This window comes from Schistocerca cancellata, chromosome 4, assembly GCF_023864275.1.
Source record: "Schistocerca cancellata isolate TAMUIC-IGC-003103 chromosome 4, iqSchCanc2.1, whole genome shotgun sequence".
In the NCBI taxonomy this organism is placed as follows: domain Eukaryota; kingdom Metazoa; phylum Arthropoda; class Insecta; order Orthoptera; family Acrididae; genus Schistocerca; species Schistocerca cancellata.
The window spans coordinates 597,279,722-597,301,422 of NC_064629.1; the positions used below are offsets into that span (position 1 = coordinate 597,279,722).

Genomic DNA, 21,701 nt, shown 5'->3' on the forward strand with positions numbered 1-21,701 from the left:
ACAATGCACACACACATCCATTTCCTTCGCTGGCTACGCCGTGGGGAAATGGCCAAGCCAGACACCTGAGAGGAAAATACTTCACCGAATATTTGGTCTGAACTCGGACTGATGGGGACACGTTATTGTAACGAAACCATAATTTTTGTGTCGGAAACAATGAAGACAAGTTTGGAAAGTTGACTCTCTTAGGGAAAATGCAAAATGGTTCCTTATTAACAAAAACTTACTCTGCTGCCCCCATCTCTACAGCTCTTGAGGCATGTGAACGTCTAGGTGACACACCTGTGACCATTGCACCATACAAAACTTCGAATATGGTCTGAGGCATCATCATCTACAGAGATCTTATGCCCTAAACAGATCAGTAACTCTATACTAATCTCCAGTGGCGAGGTTGGTTGGGGGATTGAAGGGACCAGACTACTAGGGCCATCGGTCCCTTTTTCCATGAACTTGAACCCCCACAAGGAATAAAAACAAACAATTGAGATGACAAGAGACGACACAGGAAAAGACACGGACAGACCAGACAAAAGGAATTAAAACCACACCGTGTGGCACTAAAAACCCCAGTCTAAAATCGTAGGCCAAAGGCCAGACTCAACACAAAAAGGACACACACTTCGATCAAGCGATAAAAACCCCTTCACGAATAAAACTCAAAACTAAATCTGCCATCGCAACGTCATCTGATAAAAGTGCAGGAAGCGTATCAGGCAGCGCAAACGTCTGCCTGAGCGGAGTTAAAAGCGGGCACTCCAAGATGTAGACCACAGTCAAAGCTGACCCGCAGCGACATGAAAGTGGGTCCTCGCGGCGCAATAAATAGCTGTGCGTTATCCAGGTGTCGCCAATGCGCAGCCGGCAGACAAGAATCCTTGCGAGAGACCCACAAAAACGAGCGCCACGCACCGGTAGCCTCCTTGATGGCCTGAAGTTTGTTGGGTAAAGGCAAGGCGCGCCATTCTTCACCCCAGGTATGAAGTACCTTCTGCCACAAAACTGACCTGAGGTCACTCTCCGAAAGGCCAATCTCCAAGGCTGGTGCAGTGACGGCCTGTTTGGCCAGCGTATCAACACGTTCATTTCCTGGGATGCCTACTTGACCTGGGGTCCACACAGAGACCACAGGACAGCAGCAACGGGCAAGAGTATGGAGGACTTCGGGATAGCCATCACCATACGAGAACGAGGGAAACGCTGGTCGATATCTCGTAAACCGCTCAGGGAGTCACTACAGATAACGGACTCACCTGAGCAGGAGCGGGTATACTCTAGGGCGCGAAAGATGGCGACCAGCTCGGCAGTGAAAACACTGCAGCCAGCTCGGCAGTGAAAACACTGCAGCCAGCTGGCAGTGAGAGTTGTTCATAATGATCCCCTAGAGTAAAAGCATAACACACGACCAGCAACCATCGAACTGTCAGTATAGACAACGTCAGAACCTTCAAACGCTGCAAGGATTGAAAGAAAGCGGCGGCCGAGGGCCTCAGGAGGGACTGAGTTCTTCGGGCCCTGTGCCAAATCGAGCTGAAGGCATAGGCGGGGCACACACCACGGGGGTATACACATAGGGGCCCGGAAAAGAGGTGGAAGACGGAAAACCTCAAGCCCAGAGAGAATAGCTCTGACGCGAACCGCGCTCGTACACCCTGAGCGGGGCCGCCGTTCCGGAAGATAAGACGACCGACTGAGGGAACAGGAGATGATGATTGGGATGCCTGGGCAAGCTACAAACGTGTGTAGCATAAGCGGCTAGGAATCGTTGGCGAAGGAACCGCAATGGAGGGACACCTGCCTTCACAAGTATGCTATTGACAGGGCTTGTCCGGAAAGCTCCAGTGGCGAGTCGGATCCCACTGTGAAGGATGGGATCCAGCAACCGCAATGCGGAAGGGGATGCCAAAACGTAAGCCAGGCTCCCATAATCTAGACGGGACTTAATTAACGCCTGGTACAGCCATAGAAGGGTAGACCGATCGGTACCCCAGTGGCGAGGTGTACTTCATACCGGACGTGTACAAAAAGGGCCCAAAGATAATCGTATGTATACAGGCGCCGTTACCTTAGCCTTCGAAGCGAATGTCTTCCTAGACAAGGTTATCACGGTCGAAAAGGGTGATATGATACCTAATGTCCAACCACCTGTGAGGTGCTTCAGATGTTTATGCTTTGGGCATATGTTACCCCACAGCACGGCAGACCCAAAATGCAGCAACTGCGGACAACTGCTCCGTGAAAGTAGTCATTGTTAACATACACATTTGCATGTCAACTGTACGGAACATCATCCTCCATATTCGAGTTTGCCCATTTTCAAGAAAGAACAGAAGATCCACGAATAAAAATCTATTGACATATACTGAGTCACAGAAGAAATGTGAACGCCTGCAATTCCTACCACCCTCCTCTCCCATGGTTCCCACAGTACCTTCTTTGGGAACCATTTCCTGCAACTGGCTGAAGAAGTGTTCTTCTTTAGCGTCCGCTTTTGACAGGGTTACTTCTCAGTGGCAACCCCCAGACCAGAGGCTCAAGCCAAACAATGGCTCGAGGAGCCATGGCCCGAGGGTCCCAGGGCTGGTCCACCCTTTATCTGTCTCCACGTTAAATGCAGATAGCCCCTTAAACAAATTTTGACAACCAACGTTTACAGAGGAGGAGGAGGAGGAGGAGGAGGAGGAGGAGGAGGAGGACGAGGAACTGGGGCAAGGCTCCTCCCATGCCATGGGAGGCTCCAGATCATCGCATGCAGTCACATTGAGCTGCTGTTTGTGGATGTGGTTCCATCCCCATTGGTGACAGGTAGTGATCTGGCACTGTGACAAGCCATCCTGCCTGCTTCACTTCTAACCTGGCCACCAGTCATGTGATTATTCAGTGAACTGTGTAATGGATGCTGCTGTAAACTTCCTCTTCAGCATTTCGCATTGCTCTCCAAGAAACGCACTTCACTGGGGACCATTCTCCCACCCTCCATGGCCATAGTGCATTGTCTGAACTGCACCGATCCGGAGGTTTCTGGAAGCATCTATACTTTGGTTCATACAGACGGCAACAGGGAATGGATTCCTTCGTAATTCATTTGTGGCAATAGCGGTGTGGGTGCGAACGACGTCAGCGATTACCATTTGCCACATTTACCTCTCTCCAGACAGGTCTTTTCTTCCATTTAACTGACCACATTAATCCCAACCAGTTCTATCTGGTGAGGACCTTTAAGCTGACCAGCTTTTCAAGCCATCTTAATGGTGGTTCTTCTACCTAAGTGCTGCTCATGACACCATTTCAGCTACTTATCTAATGAGCTCTTCCCCCTAGTCTTCCAGCTCCGCTAAAATGTTCACTACACGATGATCTTCGCGACAGTGACCACTTTCAGGTGGCCCTGTGGTTTCCTTGCTACTGCCAGACGGACGGACTACAATGTTTGGCACTTTAGAGCCAAGTGGCCTCTGTATGCCTCTGCAGTTACATTCGTCACCTCTGTCAATCTGTATTGATGAGGTTCTGCAAGCCATCTCCAACGCGATCACCCACGGCACAAGAGCTACTATTCCGCTTCATATCGACCCCCTTACGTTCGGCCGCTGCTGTGTTGGACCAAAAATATTGCAATAACTATTCAAGATTGCCGACAAGCCTTGTAATGATTCGAACATACTTCGCAAACAAACCTTAACACATGACTTCATGCTAAGGCTAGCTATTTAATCAGACGCAGTACGAACTGCTGGGAGCACTAAGTTTCCTCTCTGGGGACGTATGGCTCTTCATCTCAGGTGTGGACCAAGCTCCATGGTCTTACAGGCCAACAGTGGTTAACAGCTGTCACCGGTCTTGTCCTACAGGGTGGCTGACTGATCTGGTCTTGCGGAAAACCTTGTAACCCGCTTTGACAGCATCAACATCCATCACCTATCCCGCCACCTTTCTGCTGCAGAAGCAACAAGCTGAAGACGTCCTCTAAGTTTCACTCCCCACAAAGCCGAATCAAATAGTGAACCCTTCACTGACTGGGAACTTCATGCTCTTGCTAAAACTCATGCCCTGATTAAATTCACAGTCAGATAATCCAACACCTGATTGTTCTCCAAAGGCAACATCTCCTTGGGGTCTTCAACCTATCTCGCTGCAAAGTGCTTTCCCCTCACAATGGCGAAATAGCATAGTTATCCCAATTATTGGGCCACACGAAAATCCAACATCTCTCGATACTTTATGGCCAATTAGCCTGATCAATTTACTGTGTAAGCTGCTTGAAAGGATGGTTACCTGCAGATTATGCTGGGTTCTTGAATCTTGAGGCCCTTTGTCCCCCTAACAATGTGCTTTCTGTGAGGGGCCATCCACAACTGACAATCTGCTTAGATTGGAAAAACTTTTCCTAAACGCCAGCACCCTGTCTGTCCTTTTTCACCTGCATAAGGTGTAAGACACAGTTTCACATCGTCACCCTCTATGATGGGCTTTAAAGGCCCTTTCTGATGGTCCCCTGTAGAGTTTGACCTCCATTCTTCAAAATTTTCCCGAAGAGCGTGCCAATTGGGGAAGGGCGCCTCACATGGTCCATTGTGTCCATCGTGCACTGAGATTTTTGGCCCACTTTCTCATTGCAGTCCCACCCATTACCCATCTCTTGGGCGAGGACACCTACCTGGGTGCGTTTTCAATCATGCACTATGCAGTGTCGCTTTCTGCGTCGACGATGACTATGGACGTTTTTGCACCTGATACCAGCACAGTAGCCAGTCTGTTGCGGTGGGGCCGCCATTTACCCTGTTGGGTGTAGCCCCCTGACCAAACAGGAATCGCTCTGATGATGCCTGCACCGTTAACTTCCCATGTATGCCAAGGGGTAGATGCCCATTCCTCTGGGGCATTGGGACTCCGAGCAATGGCCATCCTGCCAGGTGGCCTTTGCTGCGGGCCCTTGGTTGGAGTAGGTGGAATCAGGGGGGATGACATGCGATCAAGCGTAGTCCATCATCTCTTGCTGGTGGTGAAACAACAGCAGTCTCTAAGCGTTCATGAGCTCAATTCAATGCACAAAAGTACGACCTCAAATAGTTTCCTCTTTGGCCACACCATGAGAGGAACATCAGGCTAAGGATGGCAACGGATCTTATTCGCACCAGTACCTTGTATGTTAGAGAACTGATAGGGAATCTTTCAAGACGATGAAACCTCAGTTTTTTGTTGAGCATTTAGAGGGAAAGTTTGGGGAAGTGGAGGGCTTGGCAAAAATGAGATCTGGGTCAATCTTAATCAAAACAGCATACTCTGCCCAGTCACAATCGTTACCCGCTTTTGACAAGTTGGGGGATGTTTCTGTAACCATAACACTCCATAAGAGCTTAAATATGGTCCAGGGTATGATATTTCACAGGGACCTTCTTTTGCAGTCTAACGATAAGCTGCGCGCCAATTTAGAGTAGCGAGGTGTTCATTTTGTCTGGCGTGTCCACTAGGGTCTGAGGGACAATCAGGTTGCCACTGGTGCCTTCATCTTGGCCTTAGAGGCTGATACATTGCCCAAGAGGGTCAAGGTGATGCTCTACCACTGATGTAAAGCGCTATATCCCTCCCAGGATGTGGTTCTTTAAGTGCTGGAAGTTCGACCATATGTCTTCCTGCTATACTTCCAGCGTTACATGTCGAGATTGTGGACGCCTATCACATCACAATACTCGATGTGCCCTGCCTCCCACCTGTGTCAACTGTGGAGAGCATTATTCGCCTTGCTCGCCAGACTACAGGATATTTTCCACCGCCTGGCTGAGCTATGGCAACTGTTAAGCTTCACACCTGCTTTCTGCATTGCCCTCCAGGAAACTTGGTTTCTGGTAACACGGACACTTGCCCTCTGTGGCTATAAGGGATATTACAGGGACTGTAGCGACTAGAATCGAGTGTCAGGTGGAGTTTGCGTTTATGTCCTACACTCGGTCTGTAATGAATCTGTCCCCCCCCCCCCCTTCAAACCCCTCTTGAAGCTGTGGCTGTCAGAATGACGATGCAGGGAATAACTTTGTGCAATATATATCTTCCTCCAGATGGTGCAGTATCCCTGAATGTATTAGCTGCACTGATTGATCAACTCCGTAAACCTTTCCTACTTTTGGGAGATTTTAATGCCCATAGCCCCTTGGGGGTTGGTACCATGCTTACTGACCGAGGCACAGACGTGAAACTTTATTGTCTCAGTTCGACCTCTGTCTCTTAAATACTGGTGCCACCATACATTTCAGTGTGGCTCGTGGTAGTTACTCGGCCACTGACTTATCAATTTTCAATCCAGGACAGCACATGACGACCTGTGTGGTCGTCATGTGCTGTCCTGGGTTGAAAATCTTCCTGTCACTGCCCCAGCGTCAGGCCCACGGACGCCTGCCCAGATGGGCTTTAAACAACACATACTGGGGAACTTTCACCTCTGCTGTCACCGCTGAATCTCCCCCACACGGTAACATCGATGTGATGATTGAGCAGATGAAAATAACAATTGTTTCTGCGGCAGAAAACGCGATCCCTCGCTCTTCAGGGTGCCCCTGGCGTATGGCAGCCCCTTCGGGTCGCCGGAAGTCGCTGAAGCAATTACGGAGCATCAGCGAGCTCTACAGGGGCTTAAGCGGCACACTTCCCTGCAGCACCTCATAGCCGTTACACGGCTCCGTGGCAGCGTTCGCCAGCTTATCAAACGACGGAAGCAGGAGTGTTGGGCGAGATACATCTCGACCACTGGGTGCCATACGTCACCTTCCCAAGTCTGGGCAAATATCAAACATCTTTTCGGGTACCAGATCCCAACAGGTGTTCCCAGTGTTATCTACCGACGCAACCGCGATTGCCGAGCATTTTGCGCGAGCCCCTGCATCGGAGAATTACCCCCAGCCTTTCGCACCCTCAAATAGCAGCTGGAAGGGAACGTCCTCTCATTCACTACACGCCACAGTGAACACTCTAATGCCCCATTTACAGAATGGGAGTTCTCATTTGACTAAAAGTGACATCTCATCATCTTCAACCGGATCTGGTGCGGTGGTGTCTACATCGCAATGGGGGAAGAGCACTCGTTATAGTGCTCAAAACCGGTAAAAACCCACTTGATGTGGATAGCTATCGGCCCATCAGCCCCAACAACGTTCTTTGTAAGCTGCTGGAATGTATGGTATGTTGGCGGTTAGCTTGGGTCCTGAAGTCATGTGGCCTACTGGCTCCATGTCAGGTCGGCTTCCACCAGGGTCGCTATACCACTGATAATTTTATGTCCCTTGAGTCTGCCATCCGAACAGCCTTTTTCCAGATGCCAACATCTGGTTGCCGCCGTTTGTGACTTACGTAAAGCTTACGATACGACCTGGCGAAAATATATCCCTACCACATAGTATGAGTGGGGTCTCTGGGGCCTGCTCCCGATTTTTACGCGAAACTTCCAGTCGCTCCGTACTTTGTGTCAAGTTGGTGCCTCCTGTAGTTCCATCCATATCCAGGAGAATGGAGTACCGTAGGGCCCTGTACTGAGTGTGTGTCTATTTTTAGTGGCCATTAACGGTCTAGCGACAGCTGTCGGGCCTCTGTCTCACCTATGTATGCAGACGACTTCTGAATTTCGTACTGCTGCTCCAGTCCTGGTGTTGCTGAGTATCGCCTACAGGGAGCCATCCACAAGGTGCAGTCATGGGCTCTAGCCCAAGGTTTCCCATTTTCAGCCACAAAGTCGTGTGTCGTGCACTTCTTTCAGCGTCGTGCCACTCATCTGGACACAGAACTTTACCTTCATGACGATCCACTCATTGTAGTACACACACATCGATTCTTAGGACTGGTTTTCTATGCCTGATTGACTTGGCTTTCTCATCTTTGTCAGCTTAAACAGAAGTTCTGGCATCACCTCAATGCCCTCCGTTGCCTGAGCAACATTAATTGGTGTGCAGATCGCTCTATGCTGCTGCGGCTCTACAGAGCCCTTGTCCAATCCTGAACTGACTATGGGAGTGTGGTTTATAGTTCCGCAGCGCCCTCAGCGTTGCGTTTATTCGACCCTGTGCACCACTTTGGGGTTAGAATAGCGACAAGAGTCTTCAGGACGAGTCCAGTGACAAGCGTACTGGTGGGGTTGGGGTCCCTACATTGCAGACCAGACGTGCACAACTGCTCGCCAATTATGCAGCACACATTCGTAGTTTTCCTGAGCGTCCGAATTACGGTCTACTTTTCCCGCCCACGACAGTCCATCTATTGCATCGGCGGCCGAGGTCGGGGCTAACGATAGCGGTTCACGTGCAGTCCCTCCTCCCCGAACTGGAGTCCTTCCCTTTACCACCTCTACTTGCGGTGCATGCCTCGGCCGCAGCTTCGTCTGGACCTGTCACGTGACCCTAAGGACTCATTTAACCCTGTGGCTCTCCGCTGTCACTTCCTCTCGATTTTTGACATGTTCCGGTGCTCTGAAGTGGTTTACACCGAAGGTTCGATGGCTGCTGGTCGCGTAGGCTTTGTCTACGTTCATGGCGGCCATAGTGAACAGCATTCCTTACACGATGGCTGCAATGTATTTGCTGCAGAGCTGGTGGCCATTTCTCGTGCACTTCAGTATCTCCGTTCGTGCCCTGGGGAGTCTTTTATGTATTGACTCCTCGAGCAGCCTGAAAACCATCGACCAGTGCTACCCTCGTCATCCTTTGGTAGCGTCCATCCCGGAGTCCATCTATGCCCTGGAATGGTCCAGTCGTTTAGTGGTGTTTGTGTGGACTCCTGGTCACGTCGAAATCCCAGGCAATGAATTTGCTGACATGCTGGCCAAACAGGTTACACACAATACACTTCTGGAGATAGGCATCCCTGCAGTTGACCTGCATTCGTTATTATGCCGCAAGGTTTTTCAACTTTGGGAGACGGAATGGCAAAATATCAGTACGCACAACAAAGAACCATTAAGGGGACCACGAATGTGTGGAAGTCCTCGACAAGGGCCTGTCGCGGGTATTCCGTGGTTCTCTGCTGGCTCCGCATTGGCCATGCTTGGGCGACCCATGGCTACCTCTTGTGCCGTTAAGACCCACCTCAGTGTCGGTGCGGCGCCCGGTTGACAGTGGCCCATATTCTTCTGCTCTGTCCTTCTTTGACTGACCTGCGACTTCATCTTCAGTTGCCGGACTAGTTATCATTGATTTTAGCAGACAGCGCCTCATCGGCTGATTTGGTTTTAGTTTCATGAGGGTGGGTTTTATCATTCGATCTGAGTTTTAGTGCATGTCCTTTGTCCCTCTGTGTCCACCACACTAGTGCTTTTAGGGTGGAGGTTTTAATGTGTTGCAGGGTGGCTGGCTTTTCCTTTCTATTTTCGTGGTTGGCCAGCCACTGTAATCTGCTTCCTTGTTTTACTCTCTTCTGTTTCTTGCATCTCTGTTGTTTTCTTGTCCTCTTTTGTTCCTTGCCTTTCTTTCGTTTTTGTGGTCTTGCCTTTCTATTTAGTGTTATATGTCTCATCTGTTTTATTTTCACACTTGTGGCATTGTTCTATTAGGAACAAGGGACCGATGACCTCGTAGTTTGGTCCCTTTTCCCCCTCTTTTAAACCAACCAACCAACTTCACGAAGCTCCCCAAGGGGACAAGAGAAATCATCCCACAGGGGTCTGTGTTGTCGCCCTTTCCTTCGTCAACATTAATGGTTTCGTTACCTCTGATGCCACTGGTCTTGCCTGCACAGTTCGTCGGCGACTTTTGCAATTGGTACACGATTTCCAATATTTTTTAAAAAAGTGGGGCATGTATTTCTGCTGTCATACCACAGTCCATCCTGACTCAGAACTCTAAGTAAATACACAGCACCTGGAAGTTGTAGCCAGTCCCATTTTTTTTTTTTTGCCTCCTTTCTCTCATGTGGGTATCGTGAGGAATGAACTGGCCAACCATAGGGCTACATGAGCACTTAGTCACTCCCCGTTCACTTTTCTGATCCCAGGTGCCAATTTGCGGGTACATGTGAAGCCTCTGCTTGCTTGGAAATGGCACGACACCTGGTTGGCTGCTTCCAAATCTAATAAATTCTACAGAATGGAGACTATTGCAGCATGGTGCTCTCCCTTCTGCTTCTTCTGGAAGGAATCCACTGTCTTGTCGTCCCAGCATTGGCCATACCCGATTAACCCATGGGTTTCTTTTGTGTAATGAGTTACCCCACATCACTGTTGTAGACGTAGCTCATACATTGATGGAATGCCCCTCTTTCTGGCTCTCCACGCTGTTTATAGACTTCTGGACACATTGCCTCTAATACTGGCAGATGATTCACAGATAGTCGACCTGGTTCTCAGATTCTCTGTGAAAGTGGTTTTTCTTCTTAGAACGTTTTAAGCTACCTCCACAGCAGGGGCAGGATGGGACATCCCCCACTGTATGCTAGGTCTGGTTAGGTCCCTGACCCTACGTCCTTGACCAGGCTACTCTTTCATACTTCTTTTACTCGGTTTTAATTGCTTTTAGATTCGGTTTGCCTCCTTTCTGCTACATCCAATTTTCTATTCTGAATGTTGCATTTTGTTGGATAGTGGGTGCCCTTGACTGTAACGGATAAGTGATGGGACAGTTGTGGGTGGGACATTTCCTGCCGTTTGCGAAGCCCCAGACACACCCACCTGCTGACATTTCCTTAATCTTGCTTTTTATTACTGACAGGACAAAAGATGTCCATTGCCATTACTCTTATGAATCTTGGGACTACATCAGAAAATGTTCTTAGCGGACGCCTCTACTTCCAGATGCACCACTTTCGGATTGAGGTACTGATGACCTTGCTTGGTCCCTTGAACACCCCCCACCCCTCCCAACAACCAACAAACCAACCGAATTTTATTCAGCCTCATTCATGAGATTAATAGATGCCACCAAGAATGAAAGCATCAGGAGGTTGATGATCAGACGAGAACTACCCATTGCGGCTTAGAGAAAGACACTTTCCAAGCACTACTGAATCATAAGTAAAACATGGATCTGTAAAGAGATGAATCGTCTGCTATAAAAAAAAAAGGAATTGCATTATTGTTGTAAACAATGCTATGTGGGACTGTGTTGTGCCTTGTTTTGAGAGGTACCACACACAAGTTCCCGAAATGTGCTTGTTTTTTATGTTATGTCGTTTTAGGAACTTCAGCAATAAAGAAAATTCATAGTACACTTAAAACACTTATTGATGAGAATAGATGCAACAGCCGCTACAGTGTGCAGCGCCATATCATACCCAGCACGGCTGGCACTGCTGCGTAGAGCGGCCCGACCGCACCGCGCACAGACGCGCACACCGTCTAGCGCACTCAGCAGCGAAAGGGATAGTATTAACTATTGGAAACGATATTAGGATGAAAGTCAAATTCAATCGCACATTCTGACGTAGTGTAACGCAACTACGAAAGGTTGCACTACCTGCCAGGTGTTCGTAGAAGAACTGCGTGTTTCACAAAAAATATTTACTCACAGAACGGAGTTACAGAAGCTCTGCAAACATTACAAGACAGTTTCCTCAGAAGCTAGGCTTCTAGAAAATTTAGCTTCAAAAAGTGCAAAACAAATGAGCAACTGAATTAGCAATACTCACCAACGTGGGGCTTCCAAATGTAAATTAGTCATTACTATAGAATGCCAATTAACCTTTACATTTCAAAGTGACACATACATCACATTTTTAATACAATTTCAAAGTATCGCAGTTCCTTGTCGATAGAAATCAAATCCGCTCTTTGGTACTGGTGCCATCACAGAACCGCTGTGCGAACGTCCTCATCTGGAAAATCCTCCCCCCCCCCCCCCCGGATGGTCTTTAAGCTTTCTGAATGGGACTGCTTGGACAGTGCCGTTTGTGGTTGATGTTGCTGGTCTTCCATCCCGATCAGCATCACATACGTCTGTACGCCCTTGGTGAAATTGTTGCATTATTTCACCATCGAGGAACGCGATCTTGGATTTGGTCCATTTACCGCCAAAATGTTACGTAGAATTTGTGTAAAATTTTGATGTTTTGCCCACAGAAATCTTACTGTCCCGTGTATTTAAACTTTGGAGTAAGGTTCCAGTTGCCGCGGATTTTCACTCGCACACTGATGCACCTGTTGTCCACATTGCAGCAGAACTCTCTCTGCAGGAAACCCAGAACATGTACGTTCTTCTGACAATACGCCGCTCTCGTTGCGCAATGGTCTTAGCGTAGGACGTCATTTGTAACAGACTTTAAGTCCGTACGTAGTAGCATGTAGAGCCCCATTTCATCCTAAAGATGCAGCGACTGTTTAAGGATACGGACTCAGCGCGATACGGGAAGCTTTGGCAAGCCATTCTGCCCAATAACTGCACAAACAACCAACAGCTCGGAGATTAACTGGAACTGTGTCCATGGCGAATGCCTCTCGTCCAATGGCATACCAGATGTACTAAATAAACACAATGGTCAGCCACCCAATAACTCTCACATCCATGGAGTATTCCTTAAATCATAGACACACACATCGGCAGCGATGTGATATCCTTTCCACGACACTAAGCAAAATCACTACTCTCCTCTGACAACAAAAAGATGATTCCTGTTTTGTGGCAGAGGCAATAGCTGTTGCTAAAAACAACTGCTAGCATCTGCGGATTTTCTATACTCCATTGTAAAAAAACGATATTTTATTAAATGCCATGTCCAGTGCAGAATAAATCAGCCATTAAGGGATGCAAGTGGTCCTCAATGTTGAGGTAGTTCAAAGCTTTCTTCGTACCGCAGGCTCTCCAGGGTAGCCCAACTGAACGGCCTGGACTCCATGGTATTAGTTTAATCGGCATTTGTGCACGAATAAGAACGAATATAGCGTTAAGAATGATTCATTTGTCCAGATAATTCATTTACGTCACTGCAATCGCCATTGCCGATATTGAATACCAAGGGAATACTTCCAAAGCCGCCTGTTGCAAAGTCCTCTTAATAATTTAAGATATTGTATTGGTCGTGCGGTAGCGTTCTCGCTTCCCACGCCCGGGTTCGATTCCCGGCGGGGTCAGGGATTTTCTCTGCCTCGTGATGGCTGGGTGTTGTGTGTTGTCCTTAGGTTAGTTAGGTTTACGTAGTTCTAAGTTCTAGGGGACTTATGACCACAGCAGTTGAGTCCCATAGCGCTCAGAGCCATTTGAACCATTTGATATTGTATTCCAAAGGTTTTGTACATTCGCATCGTTGTCCTCCGTTGTCAGCTGGGCCTAATTTTTACGCTTTGGATAAGCCTAAAACGTCGCCGCTCTTAGATACATGGACGCCAAACTGTCGTTAATCCAATCGTGATACATCTGAGTTCAGGGGAGCTTCGCCGATTCCGTGATACTTGCTCGTATTCGTTGTGCCGAAAAACAACTGCCATATCAGCGGCAACATAATTCTTAATAAGTTATCCTCTTGCCGCCGCCCCCCCCCCCCCTCCTCCCAACGAATTTTGTGCTTTAAGCGGTATGCCTGCCATGTCATCACTGGTATTTAAGTTTATGGAACGAACAGAATATTAGTAATAAGTAATTTTCCCAATAGTACCAACGCATAGAGCAGCTTTATCAGTTTCATACATACGTATCAAGTGGCCACAGGCTCTGCAGATCACGTGCTGCTACCACGAACTGCCTCCATCTCTTCGTTTCGTACTCTGTTCCTTCAGGTGTCTTCAATCACCAAGGCTGCCAGGTCGCCCACCCAGTGTTGCCTTCTTTGTCGTATGGGACATCTGGTGTTTGGTTTCCCTTCAAGTGCTTTCTACACCTGTCTTTCTTCTGGCATACGGGCTACTTGGACTGCGCTCTGGATGCTTTTGCTCTTCGTCTTCTGTAGTATTGTTGGTTGTTTCACCAAGAGGTAGATTTGTTCCTTATTCCTGTTCCTCCTCCTCCAATCCCCATTGCTCGTCTTTCAAATATGGTAAGTTTTTCCTTTCCTCGTTTAGTCACACTGTAGGTTTCTTAGCCGTACATGACTGCTGGGCAGTTTTTGGCATGTGTGGTAGTGAGGGAAGACCAGAAACAGCAAAATCACGATGTGAGAGGATTTTTTAACCATTCGACACGCTGTCGACAAATTAGTTAATGGAAATAGTGCATTAACTCAGGATAGACGAATGACGTGTATCCTCGCCGACAGAACAATTCGAACATCTTGCTGGACCAATAAGGAAAACTGGGAGTCTAAATCATAACGGCCGACTGCTCCTTTTCTCCTAAAAATGAGTGTGAAACCTGGCAAAGTAACAAAGGACTGAATCTTGTACGAACATCTAAAATGTAGCTACTGCACTGCTGCTGAAGTTCTGCCCTTCGCAGAATACTGGCAGCTTCAAGGGACTGGTGACGTCACAGGCCGGCAGCCTGTGCCTTGTGGCTACGGTTTTCGCCAGCACCGTGGAGCGCGCAGTCAACCGTGTAATAAAGGAGGCATGCAACAAAACCTGTCGCCATTTCGCTACACCTACATCGCCTGCAACTGCCACTTCGCCCGCCATGCAGCACTCGTCCTAACATTCATAAATTACTCGCTTGTCCTTAGTGTATGGACATCGCTGATCAATGTTAAAAGTTCCTCGACAACCTCCCCCACCCCCTGCAGGCGAAAGCCGCTACTGGGACCACACCTCACAACGTGCAAATTCCTTGAGCTATCATTCTCATGTGACACGACAAAACTTTACCTCTTCGAAACGATAGTTAGTGGGTAGTTGATAGTCTACCAACAAAAACTGAGACAAACACGATGTTTAATTAACATTACAGTATGTATGGGATCTACACCTTTATCGGTCATACGTCTTAAATGGCAAAAGTACAGGTAATAAAAAATAATTCAAAATATAGAACACAATAACGGTCACCTGCCTCCCACTATAGCGCTCTCACGCTAATTACTGACAGACGCAAAAATTGCTCGTCCCCTCGTCCCTTTGATTTAATGCAGGGAAACAAACACGGTGGTCTTAAACCACTGTTAGTTCTTCAGGCTCTAAGGAGTCGAATATTCTCTTTTATCTCCAACGCTTCGATTAAATGTGGTGCGGTTTCATCCGTACAACCACACAGTCTGCACTTTGGGGCTTCTTCCTCTATACCTATTCTGTGTAGGTATGGCCAGTCATGAGACCTACCATGTGTTTCCTGTCCAAGTTCAGGATTACAGAACTTCTGTTGAAACATGGCTTCGGCATCATTAGCTTGCCACGTTTTGTTTTTGGATAATAGTGCAATATTTTATGTGCTGTCTGCTGAACTCGCTACGTAGTTTATTTTGAACAGTCGCCTTAGTGATGGTTAGGACAGGTACTGATCCAATAAATCAAGTCCTCGCGCTTGTCCTGGCCAGTCTATCAGTTTGTTCATTGCCACTGATACCTGAAAGACCAGGGACCCACAGCAGGTTTATCCTAGTCTCCCAATGGCTTGACGGCATTCTGCAACGATATTTTATCTCACTGCAGGGGCTGATAAAGATTTCAGAGATACTTGGCTGTCTGAATAAATGCAGATGCTACGATCCTTGTGGCACCTACGCAGATTCTCCTCTGCGCACACTCTGCTGACACATTTCCGCCTGGAATACTGTTGCCAACTTCCCTACAGAGTGCCTTCCTTAGTCTGGGCTATACCTCTTACACACCAGCCCCAGCGCCTTCATCTGTTTCCGACCCATCAGTAAACCAGACTGTCTACTGGACGGTGACGTGATTCGTTCTTCCACTGCTTCCCTCTTCCAACTGTGACACTGAAAGATTTATTGAAGCAGTTGGAAGTTATGATCAGCCAGCAATTCTGTGACCATTCCTATTTTAACTACACTCATTATATTGGTGTAAGATTCTAAATATCCCAAAGGAATCCAGTCACTTCCATTTTTGCCTGTATGCTCCTGCCTCCATAGTTCAGTTTTTCCTTAAAAGCTTCAACGGGTGTTACTTTCCTTACCATAAAATATCTTTCTGCGTTATTCTGCTTCTGATATCCAACAATGGACGTTTGTTTAGAATACTGGAGAGTGCGTTGGTGTCCCCCCTCTCACCCCTCCTGACATTTTGACAACATGGTTGATACTACAGCTGCGCTCCCCCCCCCCCCCCCTCCCCGCGCCGTAGCCAACAGTAGAACAGTAGTAGCCTGATAATCCTGCGACGCTGTAACTGCAGAAACATTGGATGAACAACTTTGGGCCCAATGTACTGAAAAAGTCATAAACAATTAAGTCCCTGCTTCAAATCTGTTGCAAGCGAAATCATACTATTGACGAAATTACGTTTATATGCTGCAGTATGTTCCAGAGAACTCGTGTAAGATTATCGTGTAATTCTGTAATCTAGTATATGTACTTAAAGTTTACAGTAAACAAAAACGGCACCTTAAAAATTTACTACTTCCTCGAAATTAGGACTAGAAATGGCACAAAGATTACAGCCATCGACAACCGCTAAGAGTAACTTTCCCGCGGTATATTCTGCCTCCTCTTCCTGAACAGTGAAGATTATGAACGATTAGGGGCATGCTACAAAAGAAACTGGGGGTGTATTAAAACGTTCGTAAACCCTACCACTCACATTTTCATGCTTCTTGAATATAATTTCGCGCTTCTCTACCTCTGATAAAATTTTTTGTGCGTTAAAAATCGCTATTAAAAAGTAAATAGTGATACGGGGCAGTTTTATAAACTACAATGGAGGTGGCAGGTTAGTGGAATTTTACAAGAGTAAAAATAAATTATTCTAGGTGTAGCCAAACGGAAAAGTCCTTAAAAGAATTGAATGCAATTAAAAATTAAATATAATCTTTCTAAGAGGGGTGTGATATCACGTTAGCTTGACCAGGATGTTGCTAATGAATATCAAGATTACTCAAATTACAGAACCACTAACCCATTTAAACACATCAGGGTTAGCTGATTCTGAAATTCTAATCCCAAAAACAAATGAGTAGACTCCAATAAGAGAGATAAAAGCATAATTAGCCGTTGAGAAACATTTTCCAGTATCCAAATGTACCAAAAAAAAATATTTCAGAGGAAATAAAACAAGTTTATTAATAATAGAGTACACGATCACACATCCTCAAGTCTAGCGGCAGCAAAAAACTGTATTGAACGTGCCATCCAAACAGACGTAGAGAACGAAACGCCGTGGCACGTTCAAGAAATTTCGGTAATCACAAAGGAACCAACGAAAACAGAATTCAGGATAGCAATAGTTGAAGGACCAATCCTCCCGAATGCGCGACCAGTATCTAAATCATTGTGCCACTTTGTTCCGTACGAAAAAAATATTTCAATATATCATGAAAAAACATTAAAAGGAAAGTCAGTAACGGAAACAGGAGAACCAACAGGCAGATATGACGTGCATGCGTAAATTGTCAGCGGAGTGTATTGGTCATCAAAGATCTAAGAATTTTTTCTATAGCTAACCTAACGATGTGGGAAAGACGGTACGACAGGGAACGAATTTGTTCCCTGTAAATAGTGGGTGAAACTGTTTGACACATTTAGGAAAGGGTAAATTTTAGCAATCACAAAACAAGAAATTATGAAAACGGGAGAATCTGTGCTTAAAAGTGAAACTCGGCCAATTATTTACCAAATTCTACGTAAATTACAACAATTTCGTAATTGTTTAAATTAACACGCAAGGAATCAAAAACCATAAAGGTTAATAGGTCCACCAAATGTTTCGCTAGAAGTCTCAAAAACTTCAACTACGTTTCTTACAAACCTTGAAGTACGTACCCTTAACCCTTCGAGGAGATACATAGGTTTTAGATGTGCGTCTAGCACCGTAAATCACCTTAAGTTGTACACGAGGTAATATAAAAAAGTAAATAGCCGCCCACATGTTGCCGAAGCTGTATAGAATACGCTGCGGAAGTTCCACTGGGTCGCCCTCACACGTCCTCGAGATGTACCGATCTCTCCCTATCCGATTTTCATTCTTTTGGAGCCCTGAGGAGACATAGCACCGTAGGCAACCGCAAACATTTTTTCATGAAGGCATGGACCGTCTTGGCTCATGTTTACTTTTGTCTTTAGTCTCTCTTGCAGTAAAATTTACTGCATTTCAGAGGGCATAAATTAGGCAGTTCGCAAATTAAAAACATCTACAATTACACTGATATCATCACTCGGCAACAGAAAATTCAGTAGTCGAGCATTTTCTAGCAGTGATTTTTGTGTAAAGTACGCATATTTTTTGTACTTACATTCCAGTTTTTCACACCTCCATGTCACATCTAAGAACTAATATACTGGTCAAAAATTGCATAGCATAATATACACATCTACATTTTTATTAAAGATGATTGATTTAGGTCATGACTCGGGTCACCAAGACGGTATTCTACTATGCATTGCACAGCAGCAATACCCAAGGACACACTTAAAAGGTTCCCTTCTTAATACAGCTGAACACGTGTAACAGTCGCGTCATGTAAACATTCTTCACGTTTAAGCAACTGTGTAACGCATAGTTACACTTTTTGTGATTGTGGGTGGTTAGACTGATGACAGTTTTCAATAAAAATATGATACAGCTGTGTATTACATGATACAATTCTGACGTTCATCAAAGCTGTCTAGATATGCCTACACAAAATGTTAAGTTCTTTACAGAAAGTTTATTTGAACCACGATTATATATGCTGCGATACTGTCGCCTAATCAGTGCCACCCAGAGAGATGTACATTAACAAAAACTGAGAAGTATGGGTAAAAAATATACTAAATTTTAAAGTCGATCAAGAAATATTCACTTACACGATCAAATTACGTATGGCCAACAAATGATGTGTAGGAAATCAGTCGTCAACAGATCACATTACTTAAGTATACTTTAATTTTTGCGACGAACAACGCTATGGGACAGAAAACCGTAACAAATTCACTACTCAGTAACACAACATGTATAAATGCAACAGGAATTACCGATGCCGTTAAGTGATAAAGGCAGTCATACAAAGGATGGAATGAATAATCACATCCAAATTAGGGAACGATTGCGAATAATTCCATAGGCAACTTGGTCTCCGCTGGTTCGACAGAATGTGAGAAGGTGCCTACCTACCGACCGAGTTGGAAAGGACCACCCAAGCCGGGCCGCTTCCTGGGAAAGTCGCTTGACCAGGCCCTGTGAAAGTCGCAAGCAGTCGTCCAATCGAGCACTCGTTGATAAGCTCTTCTATGGAAATCCAAAGTAACATGAAATACAAAAACATTGCCCCCCTCTCCCACAAATTAGAGAAGTTGCAACAGAATATAAAAGGCTATATAGCTTACACCAGTAAAGAATCCATTTACACGCATTCATTCCCGGTAGTAGGATTTAAGGACATAGACTTGAAATTAAGGCACTGAGAACTTCAACTGGCAATAAGGCACCGGCATAATTAGCATAACCTGGTGGCTTAGCCGCAGGAACAGAATATTCGTCGATTTCATACCCTTGAAATCTGGGTATTGTATGGAGCAATACACACACAAGAAAACTTTTTAGGGCCTTCAACTTCAAAATAACTTAGTCTATGAATCCTTATGGCTGCTACATACAAAAATTCGCATATAGCAGATCCAAACTGCAACAATGTCTCAAATATTGGTACTCTAAACTTCGCGAAACTATGACCTTAGAAATTACCCTAAACGCCCACGTCAACGGAAGAGATTACCCACAAATGATTCTGTGATAAACTAGTATAACGAACACAATCGGTGATAAATGTTCGCGGACTTCAATAAATGAACAGCGACAATCTCTCCTGTCTCTTGAACTTGCAATATACATCTTTCAATACAACAACACTGGCTCTGATTAGCAATTACAAACTACTACAGAACGAAAACACCAAACATAAGTTTGTCATACTTCTAGAAGAACTAAGTTATCACAAACTAATACGGTCTCAAAAAAATACGCGCGCTCTTTCTGTGTAGCTGCTGTCCTGGTAAACAGTGTTTGCTGCCTTACATACCATAGCACAATAAAAAAATAAGTGCGCCGGTTACATGCGGTCTGGAAACGTTCCTTCAACTAAAAGTTGTTCAGTTCATATCAATAAGTCATACAGCAAAATACAAATTCGGAAAATTGATAGTCTATACATGTCAAAAACACATTTCTTTTCACGTATGTGCCAGCAATCTGTCTTGAAACCTTCATTTAAGACATCTTTAGGTCAGTACCTTGCTTGAAAATATGTTACACCGTACTAAAATATGTACAAAATCTATTAGGACTTATCAGAAAAAAACGAACACATCGTTTAAATAGCAGAAGCGGCGAAATTCCTCCTTGCTCACGTTGTGTTGGGCCTCCCAACTATTTCCAACAATACGCGCAGCAAGAATAAATGTCACTCTGAATAGCAAGCAGTTTTAGAAAAAATACTCATGGTAATGAAAGAATAAGTAGGATAAAGTTCTTGCTAACACCGCTCCTATTAAAAATCTAGGTAAAATTAGAAACATTCTCCGAAACAATCACATAATTAGTTTTGTACTTAATGTCTAAAATTCCATTTGCACGTTAGTTTATTCGTTAAATTAATATTTGTCTGTAATCGTTCTGGAATTCATAGCTGTACTTACTTGAGATATCGTCCTGTCCTTCCAAACTTGGGCTGACGCTGTGTAGTATATGCCTTTCACAAAAGTTGACACTTAACCTCCTTTTATTTTCATATTCGTGAACGAAGTGCACATTCAGAAATACGAAGGAACTCGAACCACAAAGCTTTCTTTCGCTACACTTATCAATATCTTACGTGTATATTGATAACTCCTGATACATAATACGATGCTAAAACATGTTGTCTGTGTTAAAAAAAATAAAAATAAAAAAAGTTATTGACTTGACGCCATTCGATCGAATCACCCACTTCCATGCATTATAAATCACGTAGTTGAAATAAAGAAGCAATGTTGTTTAATTCCTACACAAAATTTACAGTTCTGACTCCGCAGAGCAGATCATTTTTACATTACAAGGAGTGTTGACTGTTCCTCACCGCACACTGACTCCGCCATCTTGTTATTACTGAGATCTTAGACACCTGACAGCAAAGATGTTCACTACTCTGAATTTTTTCGATATAGAAAAAAATGCTGTACTACAGAAATTTGTTTACACGTGTTCTACTTCTGTAAAACAATAAAAGTTAATCTGTTTGAGAAATACCGAACGACTTTCAGCCTTTCTACCCTCCAGTTTCAACAATTCTCATCAAAATTCTGCCAGCTGTTAGTCCGCACACGCAACACACAAGTATTTTCTTAAGCGACTTCTTGCTTTTTACTTCACTTTCAGTATCAGACATTAGTGTTGACAACATCATTATCATTTTCAAATATGTTTTTGGAGAAAAGAGTAAAGAGAGTTTTATTATTTGACATTTCAAATTCGTTCCTCTGCACCGCTTGTAATTTGGTGCTAGTCAATATGCAGAAACTATAAGTAACAAATAACCATTATATGATTGTCTTCCTGGGAATGGGCTCGAAAATAAAGAGCTATTTTTCAGTAAATCTCCTACAATCTGACCATTATTCGCAAAAACGTATGCGCCTGTTTTTTTTAGGTGAAAATCTTAAGCTAGAGCTATGTAAGCTGCATTTTTAAACTTTGCTCAATATAGACTTCCTCCCTTCCAGAAACACTGTTTTTGTTTCAGAAG

At 45.2% G+C, this 21,701-nt stretch overlaps 1 protein-coding gene across 6 annotated transcripts in view; it reads right to left on the reverse strand.

The window, feature by feature from the left end:
- The window catches only part of LOC126183210 (ephrin type-B receptor 1-B), a 363,595-nt gene extending 342,548 nt beyond the window's left edge, over positions 1-21,047 (reverse strand). For all 6 annotated transcript variants that reach the window (XM_049924992.1, XM_049924990.1, XM_049924988.1 and 3 more), the window contains exon 1: positions 20,617-21,047. The gene's annotated coding sequence lies outside the window, so the exon portion shown is untranslated. The remainder of the gene's footprint in view (positions 1-20,616) is intronic.
- Between the last annotated feature and the right edge of the window lie 654 nt (positions 21,048-21,701).